General features: G+C 42.8%; 1 protein-coding gene across 1 annotated transcript in view; it reads right to left on the reverse strand.

Moving 5' to 3' along the window:
• VRK1 (VRK serine/threonine kinase 1) overlaps positions 1-10,980 on the reverse strand; it is a 74,157-nt gene extending 63,177 nt beyond the window's left edge. The window contains exon 1 of the mRNA XM_032837463.1: positions 10,879-10,980. The gene's annotated coding sequence lies outside the window, so the exon portion shown is untranslated. The remainder of the gene's footprint in view (positions 1-10,878) is intronic.
• Positions 10,981-15,161: the final 4,181 nt, after the last annotated feature.

Consider the following 15,161-nt stretch of genomic DNA (forward strand, 5'->3'; position numbering starts at 1 on the left):
GTTCACTTTGTTTTAAAAAAAAAAAAGTCACTGAGGTAGGTCCTTAGTATTTGTGCTTTTTTTTCCAGTATGTATATTATACTTCAGGGGGAAAAAAATTTCCTTTTAATCAGTAGAACTTGGTAACTCAAAGAGATGCAAGAGTGTGAAGAAGAAATGAAGAATGACTCTAATTTTCCAGCTGCAACTGACTAGGTAATGCCATTAACTGAACAGTTAAATGATAGGGCAAATACCAATGGGCAGAGAAAGCAGACCACATCCTATTCATTTTGTATTCAAGTATCTATCACTGTACTTCACACAGTCACTCCAGCCTCCAAGACACTCCTCTCATTTTCATCCTACCTTCTACCCACCTCTCCCCTTGGTAGCCTTTTTTCCTTCCTTTCTCCCAGATGCCTCTTAGTATCAGGGTTCCCCAAGCTTCCATCTTAATCCCCTTTTCAATCTCCATGCGCAAATGCACACAGATGCAAACACAAAGGCCCTGTTCCTGTATTTTCAATCTTAGTTGATGGCATCATCACCTACTTCCTTTAAAAAAAAAACTTCCAAGTCAACCAAGAATTAATACTGTAGTTAGCTAAATCCAATTGAAAAAAAAATTTAACAGGATACACATAAGCTCCCGTGTTGGACCCCAAAACTAATGCCTGAGAAAAGGCTAAAGATACAGCTTAGATATATCTATTCAACATCATCCAAGTTCGATGTATGATGTGGTCATCAAAGCTATTATATAGCTGATAATAAGAACACAGTATGTAGAAGAAAGGTATTATTCTTCCCCAACTAATACAAGTTTATAGAAATGCTATATCCAAAACAAGAGATATGACTCTATTTTTACTGATCAAACCAGCCCCAGAGTACTGCATTCAATCCTATGCACTACAGTCTAAAAATGGAATTAAATCAAAGGAAAGCCACCAATGGGGTGAAATGACACAAAAACATGCTTTGTAAGGAACAGCTAATGAACTAGAGATGTCTCAGCTCAAGAAGACTGAGAAAACCTGATGACTATCTTCAAGTATTTGAAAAGACATTACACAGAACAGAGACGCCACCTGTTCTAAGTGTCTCCAAAAGACAGAATTGGGTAGCAGAAATCAGAAAGAAGACTTCCACTCACTATAAGAAAAAGCTTGCTAACTTGATTAAAAAACAGGATAGTATGGGGCACCTGGGTGGCTCAGTCAGTTAGGTGTCTGCCTTCGGCTCAGGTCATGATCCAGGAGTCACGGGATCCAGTCCTACGTTGGCTTCTCACACTCAGGGGGAGTCTTCTTCTCCCTCTGATCCTTTCCCCCTCTTGTACTTTCTCCCTCTCTCTTGCTCTCTCAAATAAATAAAACCTTCAAAAAACAGGATAGGCTGTCTGTAGAGCAGGGATTCTCAACCTGGGATGATTTTGTCCCCATGGCAAGAGATGCTGCTAAACAGCCTACATTTCGGAGAACCCCTTGCCCCAACCAGGAATGACCTGCCTAAAATGTCACTAGTGCCATGTGTGAATAACCTGCTCTAGAGGTAGTGAGTTCCCTGTCATTGGAAGCGTTCCATTATAGACCAATCTACTAATATCCAATACATGACTTTAAAAAATGGTGGGAGATAAGCTGAAAAAAATATTTCCTGTTTCCAAAAATTCTCCAGAGAAAAATTCCCTCAGGTATGTTAAAGCAACAATGATGGTAGTGATGATGAACACTGACTGAACATACACTGTGGGCCAGACGTTATACCAAGTAATTCACATACACATCTCACAGTTCATGATCACAGCCAGGCCGAAATAGGTATTATATTACCTTGATTTGATGGTAAAATCAGGTGGCCCTAATGTCATACAGGGGTTAACATTTGAGCCCAGATCTACCTGACTTCAATCATATAGCTTGCTGTCCAAAGCACAAATATTAAATGACTTTCAAAGCTTTTGTTCTCTAGAACATAAATGAATAGCACATATTCTAGAAGTATAGGGACTGAACAGGTTTGTACTCACTGCAAACCTAGCTGGCCAGAAGAAAGAGGAAAGGATTATTTGTAGTAGTCCTGTGATGAAGGAGAGAACAATTATCCTGATTGTCCCCAATTGCCTACTTCTGTAAGAGCCAAGAAGCTCTTATATACCCATGGAATCTCAGTCAGAAGCTGAAATTAATGATGACATCCCTTTATCCATAGGCGTGAAAGCTCAGGATGGACAGACGTTTGAACATCCCCGACTGGGAATCCTGCCCTTAACAAATACACTAGATGCAGATACATGGTTTCTTGGCTGCCTATGCGCCCGCCCATCTGTCAGGATGGCGGTGTGCCTGCTCACATGTTGGTCAAACTGTCACCAGGGCATAGGTGCCAAGCAATGATAGTTTTAAATGGGCAGCTTGCATAGCACTGTCAGAGCTTGCTCTTCTGCAGAAAAAGAAAAAAAGAAAAAAAAAAGAAAAAAAAAAAAAACCTCCATGACAATACTGAAGGGCTGCAATCACAAATGAAATATTCTTGGTCAATTTCAACACTTCAATGGGAAAAAGATCTAGACCAGTAGAAAAGAATCAGACTGAAGAAATTAAATCAAACAGGAAAGCTACTCTGAAGACAAGCGGTTGCACCAAAGCTTTTCACACTGCCAATCTTTCATTAACGCACGTCACAGTGATCTTTTAGGCAGTAAATTCTTGCTCAAGAAGTCATCATTGTTTTAGAAAATGGGATGACATGCTTTTCCATGTTCTAAGTAAAAAAAGCAGAAATGCACTGATATTTGGCAATCTGCCTGAGATTAAGTTCTATTTGTTGGGTGATTATTTTTTAAATGACAGAAGTCCAATCAATATCCAAGATAATCTTTTAAATGCAAGAAAGAAAGCAGAAACCAAAAGAGATTCCCACAGATGAATGGCGGGGGAGGGGGGGAGTATAATTTGTTTAGATAAAGAAATCAAGAAAGGAAACAGGTGCTAAGAAACAAAAACTGAGTAATCTGGGTCACAAATTAGCAAATGAGGACTCATGGCCTGTCCCTGTCACATCCTCCTGACTAAAGGAAAACGCTCCCCAAGTACAGGGAGGTTCCTATTCTGACCTTAAGGATCTGTCGGGTTGCTTTTATGAAGTATCTAATGTTTTTATCATCTGGAAATTCTTCCAGATTCTGACCTATAACTCATCCTGATGCTGCAGTTTGAAACACGTGTCCTTGTTTAGCCTTCAGTAATTTAGGACTGCTGGCCCTCATTCTCTGTAGAGCTCTTCATATACAAGCGGCAGGACACACTGACCAAATAACCCAAGTCTCCTCTCTGCCGTGATGAAATAAAGGCAGTGCCATTAGCTCTCCTCATTGGAACAACTTATTAACTCTTTATTTTCACCATTTCAGTTGCTCACCTGGAGGACCCTCAGGTTGATAAGAAATGTCAACCATGTCAATGAGTCAACAGAAACTACTCTTCCTCCCACGTGTACTGAAATGTACTGAAAGTAGTATTAATTTGAAAGAGTTTGGAAGTGCAGCAGAGTTCTGTTTGCCAAAGACAGTGGCAAAAGTCTGAAATCTACCAGGATTCTTCCAGAAAATACTAGGGACTTCATACTCTGACATTACACCACTTTTTGAGTTTCCAGTAGACAGCTGTGACACAAAGCGCTAAGCCAGGGGCCATGGTTATACCCATGGTTATACGCCACATAGGGTCTACAACATCCTCTATGCATGCCATTTCTGCTGTATCATTTTCCTGCTCAAGAACCCGCAGGATCAAATGAAACCAGTTAGTGACACTATAATCTAGCCAACAGTTACATTCCTGAACAACTATCCATTTCCTTCCTCCCCTTCAGAACTTGCCTGCTCCCGAAAACAGTCAGTTCTTATTTTTTCCAGGACTTGTCTTTCCTCATGCCATTCCCTAGAGCGCTTTCCCACTCCTCCCAAATCTGTACATACTTAAGACTCAAGCCATGCCATACTTACATAAATCTGTATCAATTTTCATACTTCACTGCACACTCACTCCCTATCTTCATTTTGGTATGAAGTTTACCGTGTATGGCCATCTGATTTTTTTTCATAAAGGTAAAATATGATTCAATGGGGCAAGTGTAGTCTTTTCAACTAATGGTTTTGGAAGAGTTGGACATCCACAGGCAAAAGGAAAAGAAAAACAAAGACTAAAGACATAAACCTCCTATCCTATGCAAAAATTAACCCAAAATGGATCACAGATCTAAATGTAAGACATCGAATTCCAAGTATCTCTCTGACCTAGGATTAGATAAAAGAGTTCTGACACATGCATGATGCCAAAAACACAATTCTTATATCAATAAGTTGGAATTCATCAATTAAAATCTTTTGGACTACAAAAGACAATAGAGGAAAAGACAAGCCACAGACTGAGAGAGTATATTTACAAATCACTTATCTGTCAAAGCGCTCGTATTCAGAATATACAATATACAAAGGACACTCTAAAATCAACAATAAGGGGCGCTTGGGTGGCTCAGTGGGTTAAGCCTCTGCTTTTGGCTCAGGTCATGATCTCAGGGTCCTGGGATTGAGTCCCGCATTGGGCTCTCTGCTCAGCAGGGAGCCTGCTTCCTCCTCTCTCCGACTGCCTCTCTGCCTACTTGTGATCTCTGTATGACAAATAAATAAAATATTTTTTTAAAAAATAAATTAATTAAATAAAATAAAATCAACAGTAAGAAAACAAACAATCCAAACACAAAATGGGCAAAATATACGAACAGACAAGTCACCAAAAAAGATAGATGTTCAACATCATTAGCCACTAGGAAATGCAAATTAAAGCCATGATGCGATAGTACTGCACACCTATCATCATGGCTAACATAAAAAATACTGCCAACCCCAAATGCTGGTGAGAATGTGACAAAACTGCATCTCTCATAGAGTGATGATAGGACTGTAAAATGGTACAGCTATAGTGGAGACGTTTGGCAGTTTCTTAAGTTAAACACTCACTTACCCCACAACCCAACATTCGTACTCCCAGGCATTTATCCTAGAAGAATAAAAACTTAAATTCACACTAAAACCTGTACATGAATACACACTTCCAATTATGGAATGAATGAGTCACAGGAAGGCACATTGTAAGGAATATAATTAATAATGTAACAGTGATGCATCCTGACAGATGGTAGCTATATGTGCGGTGTAGGCAGTAAAATCCATAATATGTCCAATAACTTTTGTACACCTGAAACTAATGTAACGTTGTGTCAATTATACTTAAATAAATGGGGGGGGCAGACAAACCCTGAACTTGAGTGTTCATAGCAGCTTTATCTCTAATTGCCAAAAACCAGAAACAATCCACAGCTCCTTCAGGGGTTAACAGTTAAATGAAATGTGACTGAGCCATACACTGGACACACACAGTACTATTAGCAAAACCAGAAAATTGACATTGATACAGTATTAATAATTAAACTACTTATTCGAATTTCAGTTTTTACATTCTTTTTCTGAGTGTATGTATAGTCCTAGGACAGTTCATCATGTGTAAAGACTTTTGTAACCATCACAACAATCAGGATACAGAACTGTTACTACGTAGAAACTCCTCTGTGCTACCTCTTCAGAGTTAACACACCACCCCACCAGCCTCAATCCCACAGACAATGATTTGTTCTCCATTTCTACAATTTTATCACTTCAAGAATACTATATAAACAGGGGCGCCTGGGTAGCTCAGTGGGTTAAGCCTCTGCCTTCGGCTCAGGACACGGTCTCAGGGTCCTGGGATTGAGCCCCACACTGGGCTCTCTGCTTAGTGGGGAGTCTGCTCCCCCGCCCCTCTGCCTGCCTCTCTGCCTGCTCGTGATCTCTCTGTCAAATAAATAAATAAAATCTTTTAAAAAAAATTTTTTTAAAAGAATACTATATAAACAAAATGATACAGTCACACACCCTTCTGAGATTGGCTTTTTTTTTTTTTTTAAGATTTTATTTGACAGAGAGAGATCACAAGTAGAGAGACAGAGGAGGAAGCAGGCTCCCTGACTAGCAGAGAGCCTGATGCGAGACTCGATCCCAGGACCCTGAGATCATGACCTGAGCTGAAGGCAGAGGCTTTAACCCACTGAGCCACCCAGGCAGCCCTGAGATTGGCTTTTGTCACTCGGCAGTACAATGCCTGCTGAGCTCCACCCAAACTGTCGCATGTCGACAATATTGTTCCTTTTTTTATTATGAGGGGGTGTTCCATTATATGGCTAGACCACATTTTATTGAACCGTTTACCCACTGAAGGACAGGTAGACTTGTTCTCGGGTTCTGGCTATTATTTGAAAAGCTGCTATGAACATTCATGTACAGGTCTTTGTGTGAAAAAGTTTTCATTTTTCTAGGATAAATACTCAAGAATGCAATTGTTAAGTGTATGTTTAGCTTCTTAAGAAACTGCCAAACTCATTTCCAGAGAGGCTGTACCATTTTACATTCCTACCGGCAGCATGAAAGGTAACGTAAATTTGCAAAGTCACAGTTTCTAAAATACTTTCTAAAGGCCTGAAAAACCAGGAAGACTAAGCCTCTGAAGTGTCATAACCTGAGCTTAGTTTGTAAAAAATGAATTTTTAAAATTTTTATCTTGATTCCCAAATAAAAGACTTTTCCTTACTACCTCTCACAAAAAAATTTATACTTAGATATAATCCCTTTGTTGCTAGCAAGCTCTGTTGCCATATTATATAGTAAACTGCAATAAGAAGTGAAAAAAAAGGCAATATTGCCAACAGAAACAGTACAAGTTTGCTTCTATGTCTTCCAGACATAGCTTTTGAAGACTGAAGGTTTAAAAGCACTTTCCAACTCTTAGTATTGTGAAATGTGTTCACAATGCATTTATACATAGTATCATCAAACAATGGCACTTGTTCAGCTGTTACTTGGTAAAACAATTGGAGAAAAAGCAATTAATCTGAAATAAAGCTATAGTTATCTTAGCTGTAAAATTTCCAAATTCATGATTTTTTTAAATTTTAAATATAATTGACAAAGATGGATAATGGAATCTCTTTTGGGTTCTTAAAACTAGGAGCTAGCTATGGAGCAGACATCCACGTGCAAACAGCAGCAAGACAGCCAGCCTGCAAAGAGATGAAAAAAATGCACAGAAAGAACTCTAACTTCCCCTGAAAGAGTGGGAGATTTGGGGGGGGGGGGTGCTGCTGTCCTCGTTCCTAATGACTATCCAGTTCTTCAGTCCCTTGTGGGACCAACTAGATAGTGAGGTCCTAAGACAAATGTGCCTTTCCAATAAAGTATATTATCTCTTTAAAAGGCAGAGGTTGGAACACTCCTAAATCTCCCAACTAAGAACCCTGCAATTTAATTATATGACTCCACCTACTACATCATCCCATTTAATGTATATGGCTTTATTGGTAAATATCTTGGTATGTGCATATGTTTAATATTCCTCCTAAATATTAGCCAGTGTGAACAGTGTCGATCTTAATTTAATCCTAGAGTACTGGTTCCCATCCAATAGGCCAGAAACCCACGGAGAGACAGGAATTATTGCAAAGAATCATCAAAATCCATGTATCTACATGAAGACTAAAGAAACAATATGATTCACACTGTATTTTCCCAAGTTGACAAAGATGCTGTGGCTAACAAATGTCTTAATAAATTTACTGGAGAATGCTACTATTAAGTAGTTCTTCTGTCATTAGTATTTACTGATGAATATTAAAAATCTAACTCCTACTGGGAGGGAAGGACACATCTCGTCCCTCTCTAGGCTCTCTAGAGAGCGAGCGTTCCTTTTTGAAGGAAGGGTAGTAGGTCCTAGAGCACCTGGGTGGCTCAGTCATTAAGCGTCCGCCTTTGGCTCAGGTCATGATCCCAGAGTTCTGGGATCAAGTCCGCATGGACTCCCTGCTTGGCGGGAAGGCGGCTTCTCCCTCTCCCACTCCCTCTGCTTGTGTTTCCTCTCTCACTGGCTCTCTCTCCCTGCCAAGTAAATAAATAAATAATCTTGAAAAAAAAAAAAAAAGAATTGTAGTGGACTGTGCTTGGTTTGAGTGCAGAGATGAAAGACGACACTAGGAGAGGTGGGGCAGAAGGAATTGGGAAAGTGAATGAAATTACTTCAAAACAGCAACCTCAATGCTAGGTAAACAGCATTCAGGAACCAAGCTGGGAAAAAATTAAAGGGTCTGGCCTTCTTCTCATATTTACAGTGCCAAGTAAGAACATATTCACAGGCGTTTCAGTCAAGGGGATAAACGTATTCTAGATTACAAACACATCCTAGCTAAGTGCTTTGTCAAGATTGGACCTTCTAAACTAATATTATATCCTTATTAAAAATTCCGTATTTTCTAAATTTATCAATAAGAATGTAGTTTTTAAAATATGTCCTAAACATATAATAACTTCTTGCGTGCTGGATGCTAGACAACTGAAATGAAAAAATGACCTCTATTAACTTAAAACAAACAAACAATAAAGTGTTTAAACACAACTCTCCAATGGCAAGAACAGACTGTTCCTAGTCCAGTTCTCGACATACAGTAAGCAGGTACGGGATGTCTGGTGAATCAATGAGTCCATTTCTGCTCACTCTGAAAAATAAACTCGGCAAGCATGGAAAATATCCCACAAATCCAAAAACTACCCTCCAGTCCTATTCAGTTATCAATCCACTCTCATAACCCAAGAAGACCAATTTTCATGAAAGCCTCACCCACACACACCAGGGGCAGTGCTTAACTCCCATTAGGTTCACTGCCTGATAGATGGTGTTATCAGCATTTGCACATTTGCATAAATTCAGGAATCACCCTTCATTTGATATAAGGTAAATTTTAAAGCTTCCAGTAAGTTTTATTTTTCAAATCAAAAATCCTTTCAAAATTGTATTTTTCAATTCAAAATTCTATTCATAGTACACTGTTATCTTATTACGATGACTTTAAGGCAAAATACAGTTGTCAAAATAAAAATCGTATTTTTTCTTTTCTAGACATTTAGGCATTCACTTGTATATTCATTATTTCACATTAGTTCTCAAATACAAAAAAAAAAAAAGTGGCCTATTTAAGAAATTTTAGGGTCTGTCAACATTTGGAATGTACTGCTGGTTTTATTTATACACTTGCTTCCTGGAATAGAACTTAGCCTAAGCTTTCCACAGAACCATTTCCTGGGCACTTAGTAACTTATTCTATGCCAGGTTCTATGCTTGACACGTTACTCCATTATCCCATTTGTTTAACAAATACCCTCTCATAATTTTGCAGTACTAAACCAGAAGCCACTACACTATAAACCTGATATCTGTACCAGATACTAGCACTAAATTTACAGTGATACTTCACACAAGTTTTTTGTTATTAAATTCAAGTTGTTCCACTGTATTAAAACAGAATCGGATCAGCAATGTTTGAGATGCACAGGGAATAACCATCTGGGATCGCTTCAGCAGAGAAAGCTATTATTAGGTGACTACTTAAGTCACATTCCTTCTATGGGTAGATGCACATAACCTTATCTATCCAGAAATGTAATTCCAATCACTACACGCCATTTTGAACAGCATAATCTAAATAAAATGATTACATAGAACCCTAGCTTTCCTCTGAAATTGCTTTAAAATTGTAGATTAAATTCTCCCCAAAGAGATGCTCAGCATATGGTAAAAAGGGGTCTTGATTCTGAACTCTGAAAAATAAATCATGACATTTTTTTCCCTCTTGTGCGTTCAGACTCAACAGACAAGCAATTCGGGGAGGGAGGAGGGAGGGAAGGAAGGAGGGGGGAGTCGGGGAGAGAGGATGGGTGGACTCATGAGGCTCTTCGACAGCTCCCTAAAACCGCCTCTCCAACAGCAAAACTGTTCTCTCCAAGTTGGTGCAAGAAAGGGAGTTGGGGGGAGGAAAGGAAGAGTCGATACAAAGAAAAACAAAAATGAGTGACTTGACAAAAAAGAAGTTTAAAAAAATGGATGGCCTCAAGAGGAACCTAGTGTCTGCCTCTCTCTACCTCTCAGCCCAGCGACTCTGGTACGGCCCGTGGAATTTAAGTGCAGCACCTAAGCGCTCTGAGACTAGAACCAAAAACTATTTCGGCGGTAGGAAAAACTGGGTGATGCCCTCGGATACCCCTGCGTCAGTAAAGGCTGCCCCGGGTCAGCCAGGGCAGGAGGAGGCGTACGAAATCCCTTAGAATGTGAACGACGCACGGAGCTCCACGCCCGGCACCATGCCCCCCAGGCAAGCTCTGACCCGGCCTCCCCGGCCCTTGACACGGTGCTAAGGAGACAGTCTCCCACCCTAAGTGTCCCGGGCCTGGAACGCTCTCCTCAGGGGAACAGGCTCCTTCTCCCCTCTCAGTTCTCCAGTCAAACCTCACCTCCTCTGGGATGCCCTTCCTCACCCCCATCACTCTGGCCTCCAATCGCCTGTCCTGGTTTCAAAGGAGATTTCGGGGTCTGCAAACTGCAGCGTTTGCTTCTATTCGGTGTTTCCCCTCCCGAATGTGAACTTCATGATGCCAGAGGGACCTCCTCGGTCCTTGCTGGCCCCTGGTCCCCGGCCCTGAGACCGGGCCCCGAGTGCCCAGGACGCGAGGCAGGTCTGAGCGCGCGAGAGCGAGCAAACAGGCGGGGAGGGGTGGAGTGGGAGAGGGCGGCCTGGCAGGTGCAGGAAGCCGGGGCCGCCGCCGGGCCTGAGGGGAAGCGGCAGGAAGGGACGCCCGCGCGGCGCCGCCCGAAGTCACAGACGCCCGGACGTCCCGCGCCGGCCCAGCCGCCGGCCGCCCCTCCGCAGCCCCCGCTCGGCGCCCGCGCTCTCGGACCCCGCCGCCCGCGACCTCCCTACCCCGAGCCGGAGATGCGTCGCCTTCGGCACTGTACGAACTTCCCGCCGCTTTCGCCGACTTGCAACTCCACGGCGGTGGCGGCCCCGTCACACCCTGCAGTATAGAGCCTTCCCATTGGCTGAGGGCGAGCGGGAGAGGCGGGGCAGCCGCGGAGAGGGGCGGAGCCCGCGCCAGCCCGTGCCGCCTCCGCATGCATGTCGGGAGTTGTGGGCCGGCGCTCCCACTGTATGCTGGGAAATGGAGTCTTTCCCAGGCCCAAGGCCATCCGGGTCCCTCTGCCCACCTGGGCTTCCGGGAAGTGTGGTTTACTGCTTGTGAGTCAGTCCTGATCAGGTACTGTACCCTTCAATGCTGTTGGAATCGATATAAGTATTGCCAGTGTTCGCAGTTGCTTGATTTGTTAAGTAAGTGTGTTTGCAAAGGGTGGATGTAAAAGAAGGCCTATAGTCCCGTGGACTAAGGGTCTCCTTCTGCCTACTTGCGCTCGCGTTTTCCCCCCTTCTGCTCCAGCACCCTGGAAGGCTCGTCCCCCTCACCATCTCCCCAGCTTGGTTCAGTGCACCAGGGCCTGGATCTGGAAGAGAACAGCCCGCAATGCAAACCCTAGCTCTTTCACTTTGTAGCTTTGTGACCTAAGGCAAGTTACTTAACCCCTATAAATCTTGCTTTCCTGTTTGTCAGGATTAAATTAGATGATCTATACAGTATTTTGCACATAGTAGGTGCTCAATAAGTAGTAGATAGTATTAATATTATTCTGCCCAACGATTGTCAGACTTCTAAATCCTGTCTTTCAAAGCCTACTTCAATGTCTACCTAACCTTCTGTATCATCTCATCTATAATTATCTTATGCCATGGTTTCCTTTATATTTACAATAAATTGTCTAAACCTCCATCAGCCATGCAGCTGTAAGCTAACTGTGGACTGGAACAATGTTCTAGCTCAAAATCACCAAAACCATAGGCAGAAGGATATTGGTGAGGAGGTTTGTTGAGGAGGATGGGTATTCCCCTGGATCCTCGTTGGCAAGGCACCTCCAGTTGGCTGGGTGCCTCAGCTGAAGGTCACTGATCCCCGGCCCTCCCCTCCAGCTTACAATGACAGCTCCCTCCCTGTGTGCCTCAGATCTGCAGACAAGGACCGCAACTATTCTGAGCCCCAAGTTACTGTCCCACCCCGTGGTTCCCACACCCACACTTTTGTTAATAGTCTCCTTGCAAATAAACCCTCCTCAGATCATCTTATCTCAAACGTGTCATCTGCTTTCTGTTGAGACCCCAAAGGAAACACATGTACAAGGTGAGCACTCAAATATTTGTCACCAAAGAGGTCTCAAGATCACACATCTCATGAGTGTGGAATTCCCCAACAAGACAATATGTTCAGAATCTATTGCGAAAGTTACACTCTACACACACACATGCACACACACGCACATGCACTCCTATGCTAAGACTTGGAACAGGATTTTTCTGTCACACTGTGACCATGTTCCCCTAACTTCAACATACACACACAGAAGAACTGTCCCTGCTTCGATGCTGGGTTCACAACAGGCTGGCCTTAAAGCACAGTTAGGCCAGCAGCAGTGCCTGGAGTGTTCCAAGGTGAGAATGGAATATACTTATTCTGGAGCTTGTAGTTACGTCACCCAAAGTTGGATGGCTTACTGTTAAATGCTACTCTAGTGCAGCTATGTTCCAAGGCAGTAGCTAACACCTCCAGCACCACCCACACATGCTGAAATGTCCTTCCAGTGCAGAGCGTGGCAAGGGAGCAGTCCAAGATGCCGTCATGGAGACAGTGTGTCTGAAATGCTGTAGATGGGGATACACCCCTGGGACATAGGTATCCCAGGGATACACTTCTGGGATATACCTCTATAGATGGGGATACACCCCTGGGACATCACTGAATTCTGAGGAGTTGGTAGCTTGGTAACAAGATCAGGGTTGCGCAGAAAGTTGACCCATGAGAACTTGCTATGGCTGGGTTTTAGAACTTCAGAATTGAACTAGAGAAGACAGATTCATGAATATAACCCTGACATCTATGCAAAAATCATCTACAGTCCAAACAGATGCTTACTGAGCTCTTACTCTGAGCCAGGGTATGAGCTTACCTCTGGGGACTCTAGGGATTCTGTTTTAACTAATGTTTGAGGAGCCTCTATCACCTGTTAGACACTGTGCTTTTTCACATCCATTATTTCAGTTCTTAAAGGGGGAAAAATATCTCCAAGACTTTAAATTATTCCAGGTCCCCTGAATCTACTAAGTATTGTTTTCACTGCCTCCTTATGCACAGCCCCAGTATATATTAGGAAACTTCTTAGAAAGAAATATTTTCAATGCAGGAATAGAGATTTGTACAAAAAGCTGTCATAGTTAGTTAATGGGATTCCTGGCTCACAGATCATCATAGATAAAGCAGGGTGACCTGTAAGTGGGCTCAGCTCAATGAATAAAAATTTCCCAGCTTCCTAGCAAAGGGAGACCAGCCAAAAATCTATGCATGGGATCTTTATTGATTTGCCAGATAGCCAGGCCCCAGATTGCCCTTTTTTTATTTCCAGGAGACCTACCAGCTCTTGTAACCCTGGTACAAAGGCACAGAAATGTAACAATAGAGCAGGGCACTTTGACGATGAGAGAGAATGTTGGTATTGGCTAGACCATGGTGGAAAAGGTCTGCAAAGTTCAAACAAATGTAGTCACCAAGAGGAAACATTGCCCTGGCAGGCTGCCCAGCAGTCGCTGGTTCTGCTCATGAGTCAGTTCATGAGTCCTGGTCCTTGTTGCTTTCATCTGTAGGATGGGAATAATCATCCTGGACCAACCAGTTCTCTGCCTTCCCCAGTACTTTGAGAGGACTTTGATCTACTTGGAACAAAGCTGCTGGGGCGTCATTAGTTAATATAGGCAACCTAACAATAACCCCAGGGAATATTACCTCCTGGGAGGAGGGGAAAGGGAGAAGAGGGAGGGGTAGAATGTGTATGAGGGTCTTCTGAGTCCCTTGCCCCTGGTTTCAATGTCTCCTTTCATCCCAGGTTCCCAGAGCCATTATTTCCACTTTAGCAAGGACTTTTGAGCATCTACCATGTGCCAGGCACAAGTTTCCTTAAAAAATTTATAATCCAGTGGGAAAGCCAGACATGTCTACAAATTCTAGGAGCCATGAATCTTTATGAGCATGTATTTCGTGTGGGAAAACTACCCCCAATAACCCTGAGAGGTGCATAATATGATCCCCAGTGTCCAGGTGAGGAGACAAAGCCCCAGAAAAATGAACTGATTTGTTCAAGGACACTGCTACTGACCAATAGAGCTGTCTGATTCCATATTCATCCTGATACCAGTTACAGCTGCCGATACTGGAAAAGGTAATGATGTAAGGACTAACTACTGGTGGCTCACAGACTCTGCAGTGAGAACACAGAAAGAAGGGCACGTTGTCCTGCCAAGCTCCATAAACAAGGTGACAGACACTGACCTAGTTACTCTACTGAACTAATCTGGTGAGTACCACAGTAGAAACAGGTCCTTTTGGATTTAATGACACAATAATTGATGATTATAGATTATTCCAAGGTCAGAAGTGGACAAGGGGAGGTTTAAAGGCCTGGGAAATTGCTTCCTCCTCCTCCTTGTCTTTATCCTGATGATGATGACGATGGAGGTGATGGTGATGATGACCACTTCCATTCATTGTTTTAAGCATTTTCCAGGAATTGTGCTAATACTTTCCCAACCAGATTTCAAGAAATCTTCACAATAGCCCTTGGAGGTTGGTATTACCCCTCCCTCCCCCACTGCAGAGATAAACTAAAGCTCAGAGAAGGTAAGCAACTGGCTCATGCTCACAGAGCTAGTGAGTGATGCAGTGGACTTTAAGCCAAGATTTCAACCAACTCAGAAGACTGAATGTTTAACCACCTCTCGTGCAGCGCACCAACCATTTATTATTTCATGTGCTTCTATGTCTTCAGCCAGTTTTCAAGACACCATAGTTATTTGTCTTCCCCAAGTTCTGAGAGATTAATGGTACAGGAAATTTTAATGTGTGCACCTCCAAGAATGACGGTGCTGCTTCTCAGTGTCCTGGCTCACCAGCTCTCAGTGGAGGATGCTGGGAGATGCATTACTGTCTGCCTACTCGGGAGGAGTGACAAATGGGATCACTGACATTCAGCAGACACTTCTACCATCATCTGCTGCCCCTTCCTACTACAGAGGCTGCAAAGCTAAAACCTGCATTGCCCACCCCCCTAAGCGTT

The sequence above is a fragment of the Lontra canadensis genome, unplaced genomic scaffold, assembly GCF_010015895.1.
Source record: "Lontra canadensis isolate GAN:19392208 unplaced genomic scaffold, GSC_riverotter_1.0 scaffold98, whole genome shotgun sequence".
Classification (NCBI taxonomy): domain Eukaryota; kingdom Metazoa; phylum Chordata; class Mammalia; order Carnivora; family Mustelidae; genus Lontra; species Lontra canadensis.